Here is a 24,208-nt window from a genome sequence, read left to right as displayed (position 1 = left end):
GTGTGTATTGTTTTTCCCCCTCGTTTTTAATCTGTTAATAGAACTGGAGGTTATTGTAAGTTTCATTCAAATTCACAAGTGACTGGACAAACAGATCAAGGTTAGCTTTTGCTTTTAAAAAGATTAAAGCATTTAAGAAATTGCCACTATATAAAGACTTGCATATTAACAGAGCCTTTGATCTATTTCATGCAGTTTGCTTAGGAAAAAAAAAAATCAGATAAATCAAATTCCAATGACACCATGCTAACTTGTCGTTGTTGGCCAGAAATTAGATATGATGTGAGTCATTTTTTACTTATGTCCCCCATCATCACCAACATCATCATATGCCTTAATATATTTTGGGTAAAAAATATTGAACTCAATTTTAAAGAAGTCATTTGTTTCACAGTTGAGAGAACATGGGGATGAATTTGGATTTGAGAAGGTTTGAGCAGAAGTTGCCATTTTTGTCATGTTCCTGGGTTCTGTATCTATTCTGTTCTATATCATTTTTTTAAATAATAAACAACATGATTTAAAACAATTTCAAGAAAATACTGAAATATGAAGAAAGGCATGCAGAAAAGAGAGAAAAAAAGTTTAAATAAATATAAGCTAACTTTAAAGTGTGTATGTCAGGTTAAATTTTTTATTATGATTGACACTAAATAGTGAGGGGAAATACACGTTTGACAAGTTGATGTATTGTTTTGTATGTTTTTCGATTCCTAAAGGCAGAATATAAGATGAAAAAGTTCGTTATTTTCGAGAAGGTCCTCACTGCAGAACATGAAATCCACTGGGAGGAGTTGGATCCAGATCCAACTCCTCCCACTATATACACTTCGCCCCCACGCCCCAGCCCCACCACCAGATGAACCAGCATATCGGTGATCATCATTGTTTGCTCTCATCAATGTAAGTCTACATTTTGATTACTAATATAGTCGAGATAGATTAATAATTTAGTGTGCGTCTTTAAGTAATGATCACACTTAAATATATGTTAAAGTTTTGACAGTGTCCATACTTTTTGATAACACCAAGACATGTTTAACTAGTCCGCTAAACTGGCATCCATTAATGGTAAGTTAGGTCGTTTGTAGCGTTAACGTTAGCACGCACGTGTAGAGGTGGCCTATCTATTTAGCTTAACTAATTAGCTTTGGATAATACTGTTGGTATGTTCATATGTGTATAGCTAGGGTAAGCTAACATGTGGTGTTGTCAGTTAGGTAGCTATCTAGTTAGCCAGGTTAGCCACGCTACCCACTAGCCAGGTTAGGCAAACACTGCACTCCAGGTATGCATTGTTAGTTGTTGCCATGGAGTGTTTTACTTTCAATGATGAATTAAAACATTTAAAAAATAATGAACATTGAAATATTTGCTTTCTTTGCTAACCCACAGGATATGGAGGTCGAGGAAGAAAGGGGGAACTTTTTAAAATAATATGTGAAGACACCCACCCAGACTTCTGCAGCGAGTTCTGCCAGATCTGTGCTGACCTGAAAGGATGAATAGTTCATTGTGAATGTCCGGTGGTTTCCCTGTAATGTTTGTGTCATTTCTGCGTGTGCTCCCAATGTGGTTTTCCTTATGTTTTGCCTTCAAAGTTTCCCTACTGTTTTCAAAATGTCTGTTTTACCTAGTGTGTTAATAAACGTGTTTTTTCCCCCTATTTAATTGTGCTGGTAATGAATTGTTCATGCATTTATGTAAGTGAGATGCTCTTATGTTATGTAAATTAAGTCAGATTCCCTTGTGAAGTCATTTATAAGTTTAAAATTAGTGCTGCTATAATTTAGTCACTTACAGTTGCATAATCAGTGGAAAAGCACACATATTTTCTACTTGAATTTAAACTTGATTTAATATTACTCAAAAGTAGATGCGCCTACTTATTAATATTATTTGAAATCAAAGTGCATGTGGACTACTGAGGGGTAAAAGATCAGCCAATCAAAGAATACATTTCTTTTTAAGATATATTTATTCTTGCATGTAACAAGGAACTCCATGCTTTTCAGGGAAGATGAAATGTAAGAATTTTTAATCAATCTTTTTGTTTTGGATTATTAAACGCTTATTAATTTTTTTGGATAATTAAACGCTTTTTCCAAATGAAAAAAAAAAATCACATTCACACAATGTACAAACTACAATGTTTGTAACTTTTTAAACTTCATTAAATACGATTTGTTTTCAGCAAGTTTGTTTTTCTGTCAAAAGTCAAATCATCTTCATTTATATAGCGCTTTTAACAGTGTTGTTTCAAAGCAGCTTTACAGAGATAAACTTTATAGGAAATGGAGATGGTTTTGGCTTTATAGCGGTTCTTTAATAAAATTATTTTCCAGCTAAAGTTAGTTTTGATTGATTCGCTTCCGTCGCAACGATCATTTGTTAGGGGGCGCTAAGACGACACCATTCTCTCTACGCAGACTTTAAACGCGATCCTGTGAGAAACGCTAGGAACCTGTCGACCAATCAGAATGCAGTGAGAGGAAATCCAACTCCGCCCCTCGGATCTGGATCCAACTCCGCCCATCGGATCTGGATCTAACTCCGCCCCTTGGATCTGGATCCAACTCCGCCCCTTGGATCTTATGTACTGCATTGAGGTGCTACTGTTATTTTCAGTCCTCACTTAAAACTGCCCATCCCCCCAAACGAATCGATTGACGTCATAACAGGGAGACGTCTCCCAAGCTCGCTGAGCTGTGTTGATAATTGTACGAGTGATAGAGCGAGAGAATTAGTGATTAGGACATTTATTTAGTTATTTAGTTAGTTATTTAAGTTAGGTAGTTAGTATACGCAGGCGTATTTTCACGATGGTGAATTACTGCGTTTGTGCTGTGTGCAAAAACACCGTTAAAACCGGTCACAGAGTCCACTGTGTTCCGTGCCTGGGTCAACTTTGTTCGGACCAAACGCGCTGACTTCAGTGCTGCCTCGGTATCCAAGACTTCGGTCATTTGCAGCGCCCATTTCACTGAGAAGGACTACGCGGTTGGAGATCTCATGAGTTATAAAATGGGATTTAAAACCCGAGTGAGACTGGCTGATGCGGTGCCTACGGTGCTACTGAAGCAGTCGATCGCGCCCGCGTCTCTCTCTCTCTCTCTCTCTCTCTCTCTCTCTCTCTCTCTCTCTCTCTCTCTCTCTCTCTCTCTCTCTCTCTCTCTCTCTCTCTCTCTCTCTCACACACACACACACACCAACATATTCCAGCATTGCAATCTTGACACCGCAGGCTGTTCATTATAGCCGGAGCTTCAAGCTAAGGCGGAGCTACAGATTAGGTGTCCCTAAATAACCCGCGTATAACAGTAAGCCAAAGTTAGTTCCGCATGAATTAATTTGCACGCGAGTTTTATTTATTTTCATACCGTGTATTCTCCGTGTATATTCAAGCACCGAACCATGACGCCCGTACCGTTTCGGTTCAATACGAATACATGTACCGTTCCACCGCTAAGTTATGCCTATACTACCAGACACCTGACCAACTCTCCACTGGTTCTTCTTCACACCAGTTATGTTTCTTCGATATGAATTATTTACATTTCTGTTTGGCTCCTCATCTGTCTCCCGCCTGGGAGGCTCAAAATTGTATGGCTGTGGGCCATCGTATAGGTTTGAGGGGGATTTTGGATCTCCTCAGACTCAAAACTCTCCATACTTCAATAGAACTTTGTTGGCGCGACTCCCTTGAATGACGTCACAGCTCAGCCCTTGTTTTAAAAATATGACCTTGACAGAAATGGCTATAAATCTTATTGCAGGGCAGTTACAGTAATAATTTTAATGCTAATTACATTTTCACTCAGGCATCTAACCCTTATTTAATATATCTAAAAAAAAAAATTAACCTGACATACACACTTTAACATGAACTAGATAATATAAATGTATTCTTACAAAAACATTGGCTACAGATTAAAAAAGGAAAGCTCCCGTTTTAAATATTTCGTCATAATATTTAAGAATTATGTTGATTTGTTCTTTACAAAGCCAGATAGTGTGTAACTGATAGTGTGTAACATTGGTAAAATCACTCAACAATTCCAAAATGGCATCGTCATCCAGGAAGTGACATCATTTGGAGGGAAAACAACATTATACACATCAGTGAGTAGTATTCAGTGGATTTGTTAAGTTCTGTGGTAATTGTTTCACTCGAAATCAGTTGTGTAGTAGACTGAGTAGCCTACATTTGGGACATGTGTACAGTTGAAACCATATTATGTCTAACTATGGTTGAAACACCATAAACAACTTAGGCTACGTGCACAGGAAGCAAGCTTCGCACGTGCATATTAGCGTTGACCGACCGTGGGAAATATGAAAGACTTGAGTCTCTCCGCTCTGAATATATCGGCAAACTTTTCCCCAAGGTACGTTTTTTCTTCATCATGTCCCATACACAATGAATAGCTTATTATCCTTGTATGACTGTTAAACTTAATTTATACCACTGTCAACGTTATTCTGTGCTCTGAAAACGGTCATATTTCATTCATAACATTGTGTCATGCAAGGTCATTGCATAATCTAGAGAAATGGCGCGCGATGGTCAGCGGGGAACGGTTGAAACTTTCTATGGTTGAAACGCGTGCCACCAGTGCGAGTGACTGACCACTGAACTTTAGTTTTTGTTGTACTGTTTACAAAGTTATTTTTACTATGTTATTATTGTTATGTTTACACTTGTACTGTTTGTCATATCTTTTCCAGTGTTAAATATTTTGTCCCTGGTTTACTGATTTGAATGAACATTTTTTTTTTCAAAACAAAATGTTCTTGTATTGAAATGTTTGTAGGGCAAAATATATTTTTGAATGCTTTAAGGCATTTGGAATGCTTAATGTGCAATTAGCATGCACATTCACCTCATTAAGGCATTGATGACAAAGTCCATTGTCAGACTGTGTGTAAATGCTCTTCCACAGCCTGTGTCCGGTGTGTGTTTCCCTTCAGCCATTAACTCTGTGGCAGTGATGCAGGGTTCCAACTGTTGCTTGCAATGCTGTGAAACCTGTTGCTAAGGTAACAAACAGTCCATAGTAGACTTGCATGAGGAGACAGTGAGAGTGCATGCATTCAGGGATCACTGGATGTCATCAAGATTTATTGAATGAGTGTTTTTTTAGTCTAAGAGAGATATTTGCTACAACCCGCTAAGAGTTAGGTTAAAGGCAACAGGCATTTTCTGTATTTTCACAACTGGCTCAGTCATGTGTGAATATATAATATATATTCTGGATTGCTTCGATTCTGTTTGAGGCTGCTGGATTTTGGGTTCTTAGAAAATGTGAAAAATAGGCTGGTGTAAAATAGTTAGAACTACTACTTTATTGTTAAGAATGCGCTGTTGTTAATGAGGCTTGGAGCTCAAGTCAATGTGAAAAGTGTTTGTAACCGTAATGTGATATTTTTGTGTGAATTCTATGGAAGCTTGTTTATGCCATGGTGTATATATTTTTAAAGTTAATTTCTATCTTTTAATTCTGACTGTTTTTCTTGCAATTCTGAAGTCAGAAGATGCGATGTGTAAACTTGCAATTGCAAGAAGAGGTCAGAATTATGGGATAAAAAAAAATCTGTTAGCAAACCTTTTTTTCCTTTTATTCTGACATAAAAAAAATGTGGAATTAATTTAACTAGTTTTTTTTTTTTTGGTCTAAAAGACAAAAAGGTCAAAATTGGTTATGGAATATTAATATTACCGTTATATTAATGATAACTTTATGGGAAAATTATATACAATTATTAGAAGCATTATCACTAGTGGAGAGAGAATCTTTTGCTTTTAGAAGTGAACCTGTTTGCATGTTACATCACTGATGGAGATAATTTCTATCAGTCATCAGCACTGTACCAGTAACACATAAAATGATGCAGATCTATAATTGCATTTCAGGATGTGAAAGGCATTGACTTTTACATTTTGCCCAATGGACACTTTAAATGGGATGTGGAGAAACTATATTGATCAATATCAATACACTGACAATATCACAATTTGATAAAAGCACTGGGCTAAAAGCATTCTGATGTCACTCAATGCTTTAAAATAAATAAATAATTAAATGCTACTGTTTTCTTGGAGCTTTTAAAGGTGAAGTACGCACCAGCATCAACTGGAAATACAAAGCGTTTTCACTTGTCTGTCATTAATCTAAAAAACATACAAAGTTCTGTCATGAAACTCTAGATGGCTCAGGCTAATAGGTCTTTAACTCAAACAGCTTGCAATCACATTATTCTCTATAGGGCACAGCTGATTGGTTCCTGCTGTATTAGTAGCCAATGAGCTTGCTGCTCAACCTCCAAATACTGGTTAGCATTTGCTGTAGCAGTGCAGCGCACTTTCAGAAACCCTCCACCTTCCCCAGCTCCACCTGTATAGATCTGCTACAGATAATTCATGTATGCTGTATTGTTGTGCTGCAGCAGCAGTGCATATATATATATATATGGCCTTGATGTCAAGTATAGGGGTTGTAGTTGATCCATGATCTGTACGGGACAGCTGCACCCATGGTTCAGAACGCATGTGATTCACAGATTATATGCAAGTTTAACCATCATAGAGTGACCTTTTATATAATGTGCATGTGTTTTTAAGTCGAGTCAGGCATCAAGCGCAAGAGAACTCGCATGTTTTCTGTGCACAGACAGCACGTGAACGCCGAATTCAGTTCTTTCTTTTGTGTTAAACGGACACGTGCACGCAAAATGAAGTCAAAATATCCGTCTCGTCTCGCATCCTTGTAAACGCAGTCAGTTGTGTATTGTAAACAGACAGAGATAGAAAACGAATGCTGCGTGTCATTTAAATTCGTCTTAAAGGAACAGCAGCTGTTTGTCACCAATGGAGATCAAACAAAGAGAAAGAGAAAATTACTTTTAAAAAAATAAATGTAAAAATGTATTATATTAGTTAGATTTTATTTATACAGTGAAGACTATTATTTTACATTTGATTATTCAATTTCTGTTTGATTATTCAATTTATTTAACAAGTACTGTTAGATTTACCTGAAAAACATAACACACTGCTTATTTCAATTGTATTTTTCTTTTTATTGTTTATCTTTGCTTGTGATTTGTTTATTTTCTATGCAGATTCACTCTCCTCCAAAATAACCCCAATTATTCTAGAATGATTCATTCTTTTGAAATCTTTTTAACAAATGGGAAAAAACACACACTTCAGCTTTAAGGACAGGAATGTATTCTTTTTCCATAACTTATTTATTTAGATCAAAATAGATTTATTTTATTTCAGGCTCAAAAAAAAGGTCCATAAGAACATATAAAAGAGAGAGACAGACAAAATGTTCACATTTAATATCATATACATGCCCTGTTTTCTACAGAGTGTGATTTTAATTTGTAATACTACAAACAGATTTGTCATTTAGTCCAGTGTATTTTAATACAATTTAGTCTATAATGAGGATAAATCAATTTTCTTCATATGAGACAGTGGGGTCTACTTGAATGAATTGCAGATCCATTCTCCTCCTCAAGCCGTGTCGTTCTCTAACTTTCTACTCAAGAGTGGCCTTTAGAACAAGTGTCCTTGGGGCAATGGAGCTCGCATGAACCTGCATTTATTAAAACTTTCCAGGTCCTATTTGCATAAACCGAAACGGGTTGGTTCAGACTTAATTGAGTTCATCGCGGTGGGTGGTAAGGGTCTAAGTGTTTCTCAGAGTTTCCGTCATGCTCATATCCTTGACTTGTGTGCCTAATCACTGTCATTAAAAGTCAAAGACAAACACCTCTCCAAACTCCACTCTTCAAAGCCTGAGTGTAGGATCACACTCAAAGTTCAACAGCAATGTACATTGCTGGGCATGTATATTTAGCCTACAGGATAAATGTGATGATTCAGTTGTGGGGTTGAGTGCTTTTTTTCATTTTGAGTCTTGTGAAGATGCCTTTCTCCCACCACAGCGCTTGGGTGATGTAGCAGGTGGTGATGTAGCAGGTGGTTGCCAAGGTGTTGCCATGTGTTTCCTTGCCATTGCTAGAGAGTGAAATGACACTGAGTGGCTCTAAAATATATTTAATTATGAATATTTATTCTGACACGCTGCACGTTTCAGAGTGAAGTGCATCTCTGGGTTCTTTTACACAAGAAGCGTATGATCCATTTTTGTTTTCAGCGTCTTGGACCGGCTCGATTGGTTTGCAGTAAATGTGGCTCCACACTATGCTGCCTTATTATTGCTATCGCAATTATCATAAATATAAGTTTAATATAGTAAAAACTGGATGTTTTTGACTGAAATTTCAGAATTGGCAGCAAGTTGACTGTCATCAATGTTTATTAGTTGTCTATGAATGGGACGCTAAATATCATTTTGGCTTCAGTATGATTTTCCAAATAAATAGGCAGGAATAAACCTGGTGTCCTCCGTGATTGCTGTTCTTTTTCGACGACAGAGCAATTGAACGTGACAAGCTTGTAATCACGACTACAGATGTGGGAATTCGGATATTTCTGATAGCACGTGAAGGCAGCATTACTCCATCTCTTCAAGCGGTGTGAGTTTGGGACACTTTGGTCTCCCTTGAGTTTCACACCAAAATAAGAGCTCATGATTTTAACATTTGAAAGCAAAGGAAATAAGACTGACATAAATATATCCATTGTAATTAATGTTACTGTTGTTCTGTAAATAAATGTATCACCGGTATATGCAAATATTTAAATACTAGTTTTTATTGCAATTTTAATATTTATTGATTACATTTTCATTTAAATAATAAAATAAAAATAATATTTTTAATAATAATATTTTTAATAATTATCATTATTATTATTATTGGTATTATTGTTAAATGCTTAAGTAAATTATTAAATACTGTTTTTAATATTAGAGTACAGTAGCCTAGTATCACAATATTAATATTTTTTTATTGATTTAATGTTTATAAAGTAAACGATAAAAGGGGAAAAATATTATTATAATTAGTGACTGGAGAAAAACAGGGTTCTGTCTTTTGTTTTTTGTTCTTAGCTGATCATTGATTTTTATTTTCTTATAAATACTAGAACAGCATGTTTTACCTCAAATCCACTTGCCATTTGTAATCAAACTCTTGAACACAATCCCACGAGAAACACAAACCCTGTCAAAACCTTTGCCGAATATTATAATTAAATGGGTTTAGTTAAGCAATTACTTATAAGCTATTTAAACAGTGTAGAGTGAAACTCTCAATAGAGCTGCAGCGTGTTGTATATTGAGTGGGTTCTGATACTATTTCAGTCAATCCACTTTCTAGCTCTATGAAATCATTTCCTCCACCGCCAGTGAAATGACTCATTTACTAACTCGCTCATTACTACCAAACTCAATTTCTCTGCTTCCCACTGGCAACAGAAAGCCTTCACTTTTCTTCCCATTATATCAGTGAATTCAGGTTATTTCTATTATGGAGCTAAGATGTATTGTACGTCGATATTTGTTTGGAGCTGAATTGCCTTGCGTCGCTTGGTGAAATTATCCCCTGTAAGAAAAGCTCAATTTTGCTTTGACTTGAGAACCGTGTGAGGAGCGGAACATTTTGTTAATTAAGGTAAGGCTTGAATAAAATATTCATAAATATGGAAAACAATTAGACAAATTTAAAAAATGTAGGCCTATTAGAAATAAAATAAGTTCAAGTTCTTAAATTAATAAAACTATTAAAATGAAACTAAACTAAATGAAAGATAAATAGGAATATTAAAAATAAATACAAATAAAACTTGAATTGAAACTGAAAAAATAAAAACTAATTTAATAAAGATTATAATAATTAATACTAAAACAGTGTCTGAATCTGATCTTTTACTTTGGATTAGATTGAAATAAAATAAAATGTTGGCTAGTTAAATAAATTTAAAATTAAAAGTTTTTAAGATGCACCTGAAATCTTGTCTAACATTATTTCTACATGGATTTCCCTGAAAGAAATGCACCATGTGGCCACCTCAAAATGGAGCAGAGCCTTCCACACGGATGGGCTGTTTTTACAGTTCCTCATCTTCATTCTTCTCAGCTGAGCCGCAGTCAATAGATTTGTCAGCATTAATAATTCCAGGGGACTCATTTCTCTGACTCATTTGTAATGTCTAGCTAGTGACTGCGGGGAATCAATCATGGAACAAAAATCCCTGTTGCCCAGGCAACTTCTCTGACATCTGTCATATTTTTGCGCTTTTCTGATGCCACGAGGTGCTCTTGACTTCAGCTGCTCTTCGAAGCATTTGAATCATGGCTAGTGTGACAATTTAAAGCTAATGAATGCAATTAATGAGACATAGGGTATATCATCAAGAAACCAATGATAAAAATGGATTATTGTTTACATATTTAGAGCATATTATGTGTTGTGCATGTGATGATACACTAGTTATATAGGAAGCAAACTATTTCCCCAGAAGCTCTCTAATGATATACAGCTAATGACCCAATAGAGTTTCATTCAACACACCCAGCAGAGGTTCATAAATATTTTCAAAAATAATGTTCATGGATAAACTGATAATGCTTTCATGTACATATGGTCTGCTTGTAGCCATTTTACAACTACAAACCTCATATGAAGTATATGAGCAATTATTTCACTGCTGTACAGGCTTTAATGTTTGAATATCACTTCCACTGTCTCTCATAACTAAATAAACATAAAACATAAAGACTCTGCGTTTTGAATTTTAAACCGACTTCCCATCTGAAAACCCCTTAAGTAGTAGGAAATAGATAAAGCTCATGAAGTGTTATTATATTGCGTTTCTGAATATTCACTGACTTGGTATTCATTGGTTTCTTTTTGGCTCACTATAAGACATTTGGCTTTAGGGTGGGCAAGGGTTAGACCTCGTCTCGAATCACAAGTGAGCTCTGGCATATTATGACAGTGTAATGTTGACTTTGTAACGCATTGAAATAAATCCAAATATAAGTGTCTTATTCTTTCACATCTCTTGTCCATGTTAAAAAACTGGTAATGGAAAAATCTAAAAACTTTCAGGGAAACAAACCATCCCCACTGTTACTCTAATATTGGACCATGTTAATGTAATATTAATTTAAAAAACAAAACAAAACAAGAACCATTATATAAACCACAGAACATTTTGATGAGCTCTGCATTTTGCAATTAGCAAGATTAAACGTCTCTCTTTCCCCGAAAAGATAATGCAAACAAAAGAAATAATTTGTATTTGCAAAAGGGGCTGCAGTATGCGTTCGAAGGCTATATTCAAGACATACCGGTGAAATGCAAGCAACAACAAGGCATCCAAATAGAGGCAAAAGCATAACGGTCACAGTTAAAAAATTATCCACCGCATATCCTAATCGAGACAGAGATTGGGACTAACAATAAAGAGCAACACTGTTCATGCAAAGCTGGGTAGGTCTCTTCACTTCTATAATCGTTATTACAAAGCAAACGGACTACGCGAGTATAAAGTTGTATTTATTAGCAGCATGTGCTTGCGTATCAACAATTAGGGTAGAGAACCGAAATCATAACCTAAACAGCATAAAACTGTCTAACTAGTATAACTTTACAGTAAGGTTAAAAGCAAAAATAGAGCACACAAAAGTGTGCTTGTTGATCCTTGAGGGGTTTCGCTGACTGTGAGGACGTCCACACAGTTTAATCCAAAGACGACACTTGTCAGTATTTTAATTTGGTTTTGGGAAGGGAAAAAAAACGGACACCCCCCTCCAATCTCTCTGGGAAACGCGTATCTGTGTTACAAATGCCCCAGGCACAACGTTTAACTATATTTTTTATAAAACTACGACGGTAATAGCCTGCCGAGACCAAAAATATGAGACGCCTGTGTTAAAGTCAATGGAGCGCTGTGAAAAAGTGTCGGACCTCTGTGGGAGCTCGTTCTTGGCTGCGCTGTGATTGGTCAATCTACATTCTAGGGCGTGGCTTAGCCAAAGGCGAATGGTGATTAAATTATATCAAATATTCATTTTTGTATACATTCAATCTTTTATTCAACATGGATGCATTTCAATTGATCAAATGTGACAGTAAAGACTTTTACATTGTTAAAAAAAATCTACAAAAATATTCAGCAGCTCAACTGTTTTCAGCATTGATAATAATCAGAAATGTTTCTTGAACAGCAAATCATCGTATTATAATTGCAGGATCACGATTCATGTGACACTGAAGACTAGAGTAATGATGCTGAAAATTCAGCTTTGCCATCAAAGCAATACATTGTTATTTATAGGGATTAAAATATATTAAACCAGAAGATGGCTATTTTAAATTGTAATGCTATTTTGAAATATTACTGTTTTAATTTATTTATAATTAAGTAAATGCAGCAGTTTGGAAAGCATATAGAGACTTCTTTAAAAAAAACTTTTGTATGGAAGTCGGTTTGGTGCATTGAGAATATCTCTAGGATTGTAAGAAGTACAGTATCTATACATTTTTAAAAATGATGAAAATATTTGTCAAAAAATAATAAGGCAAAGTATCAAACCAATCTTTTCTCTTTCTTACATCGGATTGCACACAATAGAGGTGTAGTGCTTCTACACATATACCATTCTGCACCACAGGGATGCTGGTTGGTTTTTGCTCTATTCAGAAAATGCAGTTTTATTGTAGAGTCTGTAGCTGGAAGCATTACACCAAGGTTTTCAGCTCATACATTTGATATCTGAGTCGTGCGCATTAGAACCCTGCGGTGCCAGTTGCTGTTGGCTGCATTTCCAAGCAGAGCGCTAACACAAGAGTGTTTGTGGAGAGCTTAATAACATCTTTGCATGATCAAATTGATCCTGCCCTGCCCTGCACCGTGCAATTCAGGTTTAAAATGAAATAAAAATGGTCAATTTATATTGTCAGGACTTCGTCTTTGTTGCTGATGGGAAGTGTTGTGGATAATGTGAGAAACGTAGTCAGATTACTTTTTTTTAAAGTAACTAGTAATACATTTATTTTACATTTACAACTAAATATCTGATTTACTTTTTCAAATAAGTAACAAGATACTTTGTTTTCCCGTTAATATTGACTGACAGCTCTCCTGTCCCATGCATGTTGAGATAAATTGTGTGTGTGTGTGTGTGTTTGTTTGTGTGTATGTGCTGTGTAAACATGATGGTTATTGTAGTTCTAGACTAAATGTGAGCTCTCATCTCACTTACACAAAATCAGATTCAGTATTGCTCAAAGTGAATGATAATGAAATGCAAACCCTTAATAGATAATACAATTTAATCCCACTTTATTAACCGATGTCTTGCTGACCTTTGATGATCCAATTCAACCATACTAAGCAAAAATGACTTTAGTTAAACATAATTTTTGTTACTTTTTATTTTGTTTTTATTTCTGAAATAAGAGTGTTGAACTTTGTTCTCCTGTATCCTATTCTATGCAATCCAGAATGTCAGCACAGCTGAAAGGTTTGTTTTCTACTGTACAGGCGTGAATGTGCATTTCCTTCAGCCTGAGGCTTATTCATTTCACTTTTGGTGTGAAAGGGCATGTCCATTTACATGTTTGCGTTATTAAAAAACAAACAAACAATCAAGCCCAGCCGAGGTGAGAAAAAATGATGCAAAAATATAACGTAACATTACTTTCCATAAAAAGTAACCAAGTAACGAAATTAATTACTACGTTTTTAGGGAGTAACAATATTTAAACGCATTACTTTTAAAAGTAACTTTCCCCAAATCTAGTGATTTTGGCATCGGTATTTATGGCAATGGAATTTCAGAATTTATAGAAAACACCAAAAATTCACATTCAAATGTTGACTTTATTACACTTTTTCTCTTTGTGTCTGTATTTTCCGATTTATGAAGTGATACAAATAGATATCCAAAATTCCCTCTTCTTTAAATATATTTTAACTTTGAATATGTCATCAAACGAGAATTATGAACCTGGCTTTATCCAATGTTCAAATTTCTGTTCTGTATGTAAATTATTTACAAAATGAGAATATTTAATTCGATTATCATTTGCATATTTAAATCTCACATTTCAGAAAAATTGTAATACAAAACAATTGTCGAATGACCATTGTCTCTTTATCTGAAATTTAAATAATAATAATAATTTGTTGGATTTTGAATTCAAATGATGGCAGGGTTTGTATATTCAAAAGATACAAAATATGCCCACTAGAGCGCTCTTGAGGCATTATGATTCTGTAAGCACATTATCTGCATGTTGTTGCTTGCAGACAGTGGAGAATTTTAAACACTGATCTGCTGTAAATAGATACTGTATGTTTGTCTATATCCACTTCTTTTTCGGACATGTCTAGATATGGCTGGGACCTCAAGGGGTTCGGAGTCTGAACCTGCCATCAGTGTATGGGATTGTTTTATCAGCCTCAGAAGTCAGATAGAAAAGTAATAGCACACCTCTCCTCTGTAAGCTCGTTGATTCGAGGCATCATTCATGACTAGAATGAACGGAATGAGTTATAAGCCAAAGTTTAACATTTGAGCCATGAGCAATAGTCATAGTGATGCATGCCTTAACACTGTTTCAGATGAGAAGGTATATTTGTATCTTATCTTATCTTCTATAATATATATGGGAAACAGCTATTCAGGACCAGTAGTAATAATGATTTTCCTTTTGATACAGAATAATGGCAACATACTGTATCCCTCAGACATTCATCTTGTGATGATTGATTACTATTGAATATCAGACTTGACCCTTTTTTGTGGAGTATTGGATCAGTACACCTTTAATGTTTTTACTAATTGTTTGCCAATTAGAACACAGTTTAGAGATGTTTCTTAATTCATTCATTGCATGTTTGGGTGAATAGTCTCTTGCTCTTCACACAGATATTATCCAGGTATTAAAGGCAGCACATTGTGTTGTTGACATGTACTGTATGCCAGTCCGAGAGAAATAATCTTTACCCATGGTTCCCCACAGCTCTGCCACACTGCCATCACTTAACACTGCTTACACTTTGGCACAGCAGATGGCCACTGACAGTGAGAAAACAAGCATGGACATATCAGCAGAGACGGAGATGAAAGGGACAGATACCCTACTGCTTTAAACTGTCCATCAGTAATTTCCTGTGTTCTGACCTCACTGCTCATAAAGGAATTCTATAATGAATCTCTTTATCTCATAAAGAAATTACGTATTGTTTATTGATGCAGCCGCCAGTCAGTTTCAACTGGATGTCAATCCTTTCTTTGGGTTGAAAACAAGCCAAGCAGTCATTCACTGCTCAAGTAGTTTTTCCACACAACTAGCTTTTCCACAAGTTGAGGTAAATGCTAATAAATAAAGGTGCACAGTCAGTGTCATACACACAAATAAAAAACATCATCATGGTAACACACGACACTAAAAAATAATGCAATAATAATTAAAGGGGTCATGAGAAATCAAATTTGCCTTGATTTATTGACACGCATGAGAGGTTTTTGTACCATTAAAACATCCTGCAAGTTTCATGGCTTAAATCGTCATCATTATAAGCAAAGCATTTATTTCATCAAGCTCCAAAAACAGCTCGTTTTGATATTGCGGGATCTGTGACGTCACACAGTTAAATACATTTGCATATAACTGCCTCAAGAAAGACATCGACAAATAGGCTACTGGCATTCTTGCCCACTGTCATCCAGTTACTTAACAGCGGACATTTGCCTAAACTGGATGTGAGCAAAAGCAAACAGAACCATTATAACCACTGACGCTGTCTACACTGGATACAGTATACAGATGTGCGTTCAGTTTCTGAAATACTGCACTTGAGTCTGTCGACAACAGGAGAAATGATAGAGTAAAAAAACATTCGCTTTGATGCGTTGTTTAAACCGCTCGTTTGCATCTTTGTACGGACTAAAGAAGAATCCCAGCGTTAGAAACAAGTGGATTTTATTTGAATGGCGTCCTGGATTGGGTCAGATGATTATATGTTTGTTCGGAGCATTTTGTTTAGTAAACGAGGCACAGTGAAATGGAGAGTTCACAAAGAAACACTTGTATCTGTAAAAAGTATTGGATCTGACAGCAGCTGCACCACAAATGGCAAATACATGATTTCATAATGCTTGTCAGTTAATGGATAATGTTTTTAAAACACTTTCGTGCAATAGCGATTGGACATTAATATAGTTTATACGCAAAGATATTAGCCAATCATTACAGTGGCTGCTACTGACAAGCTTAAAAGGAGGGCCAGAATGAAGGTTGAATATAATCTTTTTTTTTTTGCGTATGCATTAGCCTAAGTGATCCTCAAGGAAAGAAAATCCATGTCATGACCACTTTAAATTAACATTAAATGCTAATGTACATAACTAATAACAAAAAAACGAAAAAAAGTGATAATTATTCAAATAAAAAAACATAAAATGTAAGCTGTCACTCTGGAAATGTCAGTTTATGGCTTTTCATTGTAAATTACAAGATAAAATGTAATTTTACAATTTTTTTTCTTCCAAAAATGGTAATTTTACTGTACAATTACATTAAATATGGTTAGTATCTATACATTCTCCCCCTGTATAGTAAAGGAACTTGCTGTTAACCAATAACTGGTTAAAAAAAGGGTTAGGATCTATTACAGTTTATTAAAGTAAAAATGAAAGTCATGTATCTTCAATATGTACTCACTTTGGACAGTTTGCTCATAGCACTGCAGTTGCACACTCACGTTGACTTGGTTACTAAATAAATAAAGAATTTGCCTCTCTCGAGGATGCACCATTGATCAGGTAATCCCTTGTGAAAAAAAAGTGCACTTTAGTGTACTTTTATAAAGTGTACTTATTACACAAATAATATACTTTAAAAGTATACACTTAAGTGTGAATTAAATGCAATCTTTTGGGCGCACTTAATGCACATTAAGTATAATTAATTTCAAATTTATTACATATTAAGTTGAAATAAAATGCAATAAGTTGCCATTAAGAGTGATTTTTTGGAACAACTTAAGTGGGACTTTAATACAACTTTATATCTACTTTCATAATTGCTTCTAGTGTCTTTAAAATATACTTAAAGTGCACTACACAATATACTGACACGCAATTAATGTGAACTAAAATATACTTTAATGTCAGTTAAAAATACACTTAAGTGTGAATTAAATGTATTGTTTTGGGCGCACTCAATGCACATTAAGTGTAATTAATTTCAAATGTATCACATATTAAGTTGAAATAAAATGCAATAAGTTGCCATTAAGAGTGATTTTTTTGGAACAACTTAAGTGGGACTTTAATACAACTTTATATCTACTTTCATAATTGCTTTTAGTGTCTTTAAAATATACTTAAAGTGCACTACACAATATACTGACACGCAATTAATGTGAACTAAAATATACTTTAATGTCAGTTAAAAATACACTTAAGTGTGAATTAAATGTATTGTTTTGGGCGCACTCAATGCACATTAAGTGTAATTAATTTCAAATGTATCACATATTAAGTTGAAATAAAATGCAATGAGTTGCCATTAAGAGTGATTTTTTGGAACAACTTAAGTGGGACTTTAATACAACTTTATATCTACTTTCATTACAGCTTCTAGTGTCTTTAAAATATACTTTAAGTGCACTACACAATATACTGACACGCAATTAATGTGAACTAAAATATACTTTAATGTCAGTTAAAAATACACTTAAGTGTGAATTAAATGTATTGTTTTGGGCGCACTCAATGCACATTAAGTGTAATTAATTTCAAATGTATCACATATTAAGTTGAAATAAAATGCAATAAGTTGCCATTAAGAGTGATTTTTTGGAACAACTTAAGTGGGACTTTAATACAACTTTATATCTACTTTCATTACAGCTTCTAGTGTCTTTAAAATATACTTTAAGTGCACTACACAATATACTGACACGCAATTAATGTGAACTAAAATATACTTTAATGTAATATACATGTACATCGTTCGTTATATAATTAAATACATTTATAATTAAAAATTTTTATAATAAAGTTGTAATTTAGTACATTTCAAATTTTAATAAAAAAAAAATCTCTTAATAACCTAGTTACAATCAAAAGAAACACTATACATAAACACAAACAGTTACAACACTTTAACTCCTTTAGAAAGAGTCTGGAGGACAATGAAGCTTATATGCACAATCATTTTCTTCCTCAAATACCCTAAACATCACAGAAAACATTATGCATTTTTACATTTTCAGAAAACATTCTGTATGATATATAATATTGTTTTTGTTTCCATGTAATTTACTGGTACTACTACTTTTGGGGTAATTTGGTCCCCATAAAAAAAACACATACACATACACACACACACACACACGCACGCACACACACACACCTAATATTAACAAAGATGAATAAATACAGTAAATAAATTCTTCATTGTTAGTTCATTTTGGCTAATGTATAAACTAATGTTAGCAAATGAGACTTAATATTAAAGTAAAAATATTAAAGCTCTTAAACCTTTACTAGCACCAACAGAACCAAATGGTTTCTTCTAAAATCTTACTCAATTACAGTGAATGTAAGTTTGTCTAAAAACAAAAAACAAAACAAAATCTGAAGAACTCCAACGGCATAAAAACAAGAAAACCAAAATCGTTTGTCACCAAATGTTTTGAAGTTGTTGGAAAGTGCTGTTTATGTCTATGTCCCAGAAGCTCTCCAGAGTATATGTGAATGGAAATGTTCCAGAGAAGCAGGAAAGTCAGAAAAAATACCTTGAAGAAAGAAAACAAAAACAGAAGGAAAACAATTGTTTATAAAAACAGATCCAGTCCATTATTATATTTGGCTCAATTGAATGAAAGTGATAGATATACAGTTGCGCTTTAAAGTTATACACCTTGCAGTATCTGCAAAATGTTAATAATTATAGTAATAAGAGGGATAACAAAAAATTGTGTTCTCTTTTTATTTAGTACTGCCCTGATGAAGCAGTTTATTCATTCCCCAATCAAATGTCAAAACATTTTCGTCATAGTTGTCGTCATTTAAAACTGGTTTTTATTTAGTTATCCTCTCGTTTTCGTCTGTGAAAAAATGTCGGTGACGAAAATAATGATACAAATTATTCGTCATTAGTAACATTGCAAGATGGCTGTAGATGAACACCAGTTGTTTGAAACAGCTTTGGCCGCTACAATGAACGAGTTAGACTTTTATCTAAAAGAGGAACCGAAGACGGTGCTCGAAACGTTCCTTTGCAAGAAGGATGTTTTTACTGTTTTGCCGGCAAAGACATTGCTGGCAAGAGTCTAATCTACCAGTTAGCTCCGCTGGTAGCTAGGCGTATGGGGCTTAGGCTAGTTGTGATTGGTCGTACTAGTATTATCCAATTGCGTGCAGTGAGATTTTCAAATACATGCTTGGTGCCACCCCTCGAGTTGGGTGATTTATATTACTCAATGCCAGACCCTTAATCTTTCGGATTTGGGTCTGGATTTCCAGGCTAGCAGTTCCTGGATGTTAAAGTTGAATTTACTGTCCAATTCGAACCACTGAATTTGCGAAGCGGAAACATTTTTTTGACCGAAAATCACCTGTTAAATATTATAGGTTGTATTTTTAAACCATTTGAATATTTTTGAAGTAAAATATTAAAGGTGAATATGGATTATTGGATTTTTAATAATGAAAATGGGTTTGAAATGTTTTTAATCGAAATATTCACAGCTTAAATTTCAACCCAATGCAATCCCTAAAAATACAATGCATTAAAATGCAAGCATAGTTAATGCAATGCATTTTTTTTTTCAAGTAGTGCAATTCAACAGGCTTTTTTGTTTCAAAAACATTTGCCATTATTTTACTTCCATACCCAAGACCCATGCAAACGTTTCCTCATCTTGGCTTGTAAGTTTCAGCTTACCGTGCAAATCTTCATGAAGGATGTTCCTGTATTTACTGGTACCACGGTTGACACAGCAATTCTGCGGCCCTCTTCCTTTGGTTTGATACCTGTAAAATATATGATGATTATAGGGGCATCTGTAAATGCACAGGTGGGAATTTATTACTTACAAATGGAGAAGATTTAAAGTATTTAAAAGCTATAGGGATAGTAAGTGACTTGATAGCAGTGTTTCAGCTTGATCAGGGTGTGCTGTCTGTGCAACAATTCATGACAAATTATGTAACGTTAACATCACCTCATCAATAAAGGCCTGTGATTCCACACCGCTTGCACTGTATCTCCAATCACAAATGAACTGATCCTGCAAAATGAACGTGTAACTCCAGATAAGCACAAAAAAATAACATATTCCAAAACAAATAGTAACTGAACAACTCACTCTTCAAATGCAAAAATAAAAAAATAATGCTACATTACAAGCATTATTTCTAGAGTGATATATTAAATATTTATGGTGGTTATAACATTGATTATATGTATTAAATGTATATAAATGTCTTCGAGTGTTACAATATTGGATCTGTATTTAGCAAATTTGTCATTTAGTAATGTTTAAATGATTTAAAAAGTCGGTTTAATTAAATTATATATTTTTTCAGCAGCCAAATTCGTCGAACACACCCACACGCGAAAATATTATGACGTAAGAAATTATTAGAATGCAATCATAGATAAATTATTGAAAAACTGATTAATTCACCTCCCGAGTCTATTGCGTCTGTCTGCGATGAAAATAATGTAATGTGTTACACTCTCGCAATAACAACTGCCATGTTACGGTGAAAATGTTAAAATAAAGAAAGCATCAAGATATACTTACTTGACTCATTATTGCAGTATAACGTCTCATCTGTAATCAAACGTGGCGTTCTCTTCCTGATTGCGCAGCTTCAGTTTCCTTTCCTCACGAATCGCGATTACAGAAACATAACAGTGCATTTTTCAAACTCTAGTGAAGTAGTGCGTCATCGTGACGTAGTATTTCTGGCGCATGCGCATTAAATAAAGTTAATATATTTCATGCATGGTTATATTTCAGCTTTTTAATTTCTGTTCAAACTCATTGTGTTGTTAGACTCTGTAAGTTCACAAAACTTGATTCATTCACCTAACTAAAAGTCAATCATTTTTTATAGTGTAGTGTAGTCTAATTTAAATTAAATGTATTTTAACTGAATTTAAATGCAATTTAATTTTGTTTAGATTTGTTTAACTTTGCTCACAACTAAATGTGTTTAATTTACTTAGATCAACATAATGATATTAAAAGTATTCTCTACACAGATGTAAAGTACAATACATTAATATTACATTAAGAACTCCTCTCATAAATTACATTTTATTGTCAAATATTATGTAGAAAACTGACACTTTTAATTGAGTTCATAGAGCAGAAGCTGGTGATAAAAATGTCAACAATAAGTTGTACTGGAGTATACTGTATAAACAAATGTATTGCAGTTTAGAGGAAAAATACATTTCAAGTGCATTAATGCACACAATATATTATAGACTAAACACATTTAAAATACATCAACAAAATAATTAGTAAACACACTTGAGTTGAAATTAAAAACAATTATTTTTTTCATATTTTCCATTAAAATTATTCTTTTATTTAGTATATTAGTCAATACATCAAAATAACTGTTTAAGTAAAACTTAATTAGACATTATTACAACGTGCCTTTTTAAAACATGCACTTACGTGTGTTTAGAAATATTGTCATGAAAGTGTACTTTAAGTTAAACTTAATTAGACATTATAACAAAGTGCATTTGTGAAAAGTGCACTTAAGTGTGTTAAGAAATATTGTGATGAAAGTGTACTTACTTTAAGTTAAACTTAATTAGACATTATTACAAAGTGCATTTGTAAAAAGTGCACTTAAGTGTGTTTATAAATATTGTGATGAAAGTGTACTTACTTTAAGTTAAACTTAATTAGACATTATAACAAAGTGCATTTGTAAAAAGTACACTTAAGTGTGTTTATAAATATTGTGATGAAAGTGTACTTACTTTAAGGTAAACTTAATTAGACATTATTACAAAGTGCATTTGTAAAAAGTGCACTTAAGTGTGTTAAGAAATATTGTGATGAAAGTGTACTTACTTTAAGTTAAACTTAATTAGACATTATTACAAAGTGCATTTGTAAAAAGTGCACTTAAGTGTGTTAAGAAATATTGTGATGAAAGTGTACTTACTTTAAGTTAAACTTAATTAGACATTATTACTAAGTGCATTTGTAAAAAGTGCACTTAAGTGTGTTAAGAAATATTGTCATTAAAGTGCATTCCCTTTAAGTACACTTAAGTGGTATTTCATTTGAACTATATTATATTATCTGCAAGTGCACTTTTCAAAAAGTATACTTTTATGATATTAAGCACAAAAAAAGTACGCTTTCAATACAATTAAGCACACTTCTTTTTCACAAGGGATGACCCACTCAACAATTCAATAAACGTTTAAATACACAAATAAACCTTTATTTTCATTTGTATTATACATAATTCCCATACAAAAATGCTAAACTCGTATAACAAGGCACAATAACACAAATGACTGACACTTTCCAGTCACTCCCTCTACAAACAACACAAATGGTTTTGTCAGACTTCGAGTGCGTCGGAATCAAGGAGGAAATAAATCAGCCTGTAGTCAACTTTTTTTTTGGAAGAAGCCTGGACAAGTTGACCCTGCTGTTCTGGACTGAAGGTGTTGTCATTGGGCTTGTCATTAGTGTTGCACCAGGCATCCCTTCTCCTCTTTTCCCATCCTGCTCTATTCCCCTTATTAGCAGTGAGCCCGACCATCTGCACCGATCTCCCCAATGAAAGGATGGGCATATGGCGCACAGAACTGGCACGAGGTGCATTATCATATCAAACTCGCTCTCTCTCTGCTCCAGGGAATCAGCCTCGCACCCACTGCTTCTTAAACGGACTCCATTACATCGATCAAACACCTTGACAGCACCTCACACTCGCTCTCTCTCTTGTCTGTGAGAAGAATGTGTGCTTTCATAAATATTTGACTGCCTCTTCTTGTTGGAGTCTTTCATCTCTCGCTTCTCTCTGGCCATTGAGCAGAATCGGCACAGGATCTAAAGCCTGAGCTGGCAAACAGTGGCCACTGATGGGAAGACTTGTTTTCTTTCACATGCGGGAAAGTCTTTGTTAAAGACGAGACAAATAAGAAGGGTGAACTGAAATCATTTTCACACTAAATATTGAAATGGTTTGTTTGTTCATTTAGACTATCATTAGACTTTTTTTTTATGTCGAAGTTTTATATTTCAAAGTGCCCCTATGCTATTTTTAAGGTTCTTCATTTTGCTTTGGAGGACTCCTACAATAGGTTTACATGCATCCAAGGTCAAGGTGACTTACATTTTCATGTGTTACATCACCTCTTTTCTCACGGTGTCTGAAACAGTTCAATCAAGGATTCAGTTTCTCTAAACCGTTGGAAAGGTCGGAAATGCCCATTACCGTATTTGAATTTAGGCTCCGAATCTTCCTCAGCACTTGATACATGATCATACGAATGATGGCGTCAGTTTTACCATATCAATTTGAGTCCGAGTCCTGTGTAGTGTATATATGTAGTGTATATATGGAAGTGCATTCAAAGTGGATTTGCTTTGGCAGCTCAAAAAGCTGCGTCGTCTTGACATGTCGACAACACAAAACAGACTATTCCAGTCTCAGCTACCGTGTTCGAGGACGAGTCAAATTAGATATTCGTTGCATTATGCAAATTTGTTACAAACCTACTTGGGTTTGTGCAGGAAGTATGCTGCACTTTTAGACTTATACATGTAAATGTCTCCAGTTATGATTGGCTAACCTTTGCAAACAGCTTAGGTTACCGTTTTGTTCATAGTCCCATCCTGCAAAGTAATGTAATTAAACTTTCTTATATTCATTCAGTCTATTTTATTGTCAAACATGCTTAGTGGTCACCATTTCATCTTATAGGTTTTATAATGTAGCAGGGGGTTGATATTTAGTTCTCCGAATGCCATAACAGTATACAGTATATAGCGACTACAAATGAGTTTATCTGGATCTTCTGTAGAACAAACTCAAAATTTAGTGCCGTTACCTCTGAATTGTTGCCAAAGCAGCTTCAGCAGGGACAGAGAAGATTAATCTTTAATCTCGTTCCAAGTTCCTCAGCTGTCCTCTGAGGAGACAAAATATTGTGTTTACATTTTTGTTTCCAAAAGGGCTTGCCGATTTTTTTTTTTTTTTGGCAA

The 24,208-nt window shown here is 34.5% G+C and overlaps 2 long non-coding RNA genes across 2 annotated transcripts in view; one reads left to right on the top strand and one right to left on the bottom strand.

Moving 5' to 3' along the window:
* Window positions 1-4,068: 4,068 nt before the first annotated feature.
* The window catches only part of LOC306986972, a 70,062-nt gene continuing 49,922 nt past the window's right edge, over window positions 4,069-24,208 (top strand). The window contains exon 1 of the long non-coding RNA XR_013795065.1: window positions 4,069-4,388. This is a non-coding gene — a long non-coding RNA (uncharacterized lncRNA). The remainder of the gene's footprint in view (window positions 4,389-24,208) is intronic.
* Window positions 17,911-20,896, bottom strand: LOC306989707. Its single transcript, XR_013795698.1, has 4 exons — window positions 20,759-20,896; window positions 20,174-20,239; window positions 19,894-19,982; window positions 17,911-18,742 (listed from the first exon to the last, which is right to left on the bottom strand). It is a non-coding gene; the product is annotated as an uncharacterized lncRNA (long non-coding RNA).

This window comes from Phoxinus phoxinus, assembly GCF_949152265.1.
Source record: "Phoxinus phoxinus genome assembly, chromosome: 2".
Lineage (NCBI taxonomy): Eukaryota > Metazoa > Chordata > Actinopteri > Cypriniformes > Leuciscidae > Phoxinus > Phoxinus phoxinus.
Note: the sequence above shows the minus strand (reverse complement) of the source record. Positions and strands in the feature narration are given on the sequence as shown.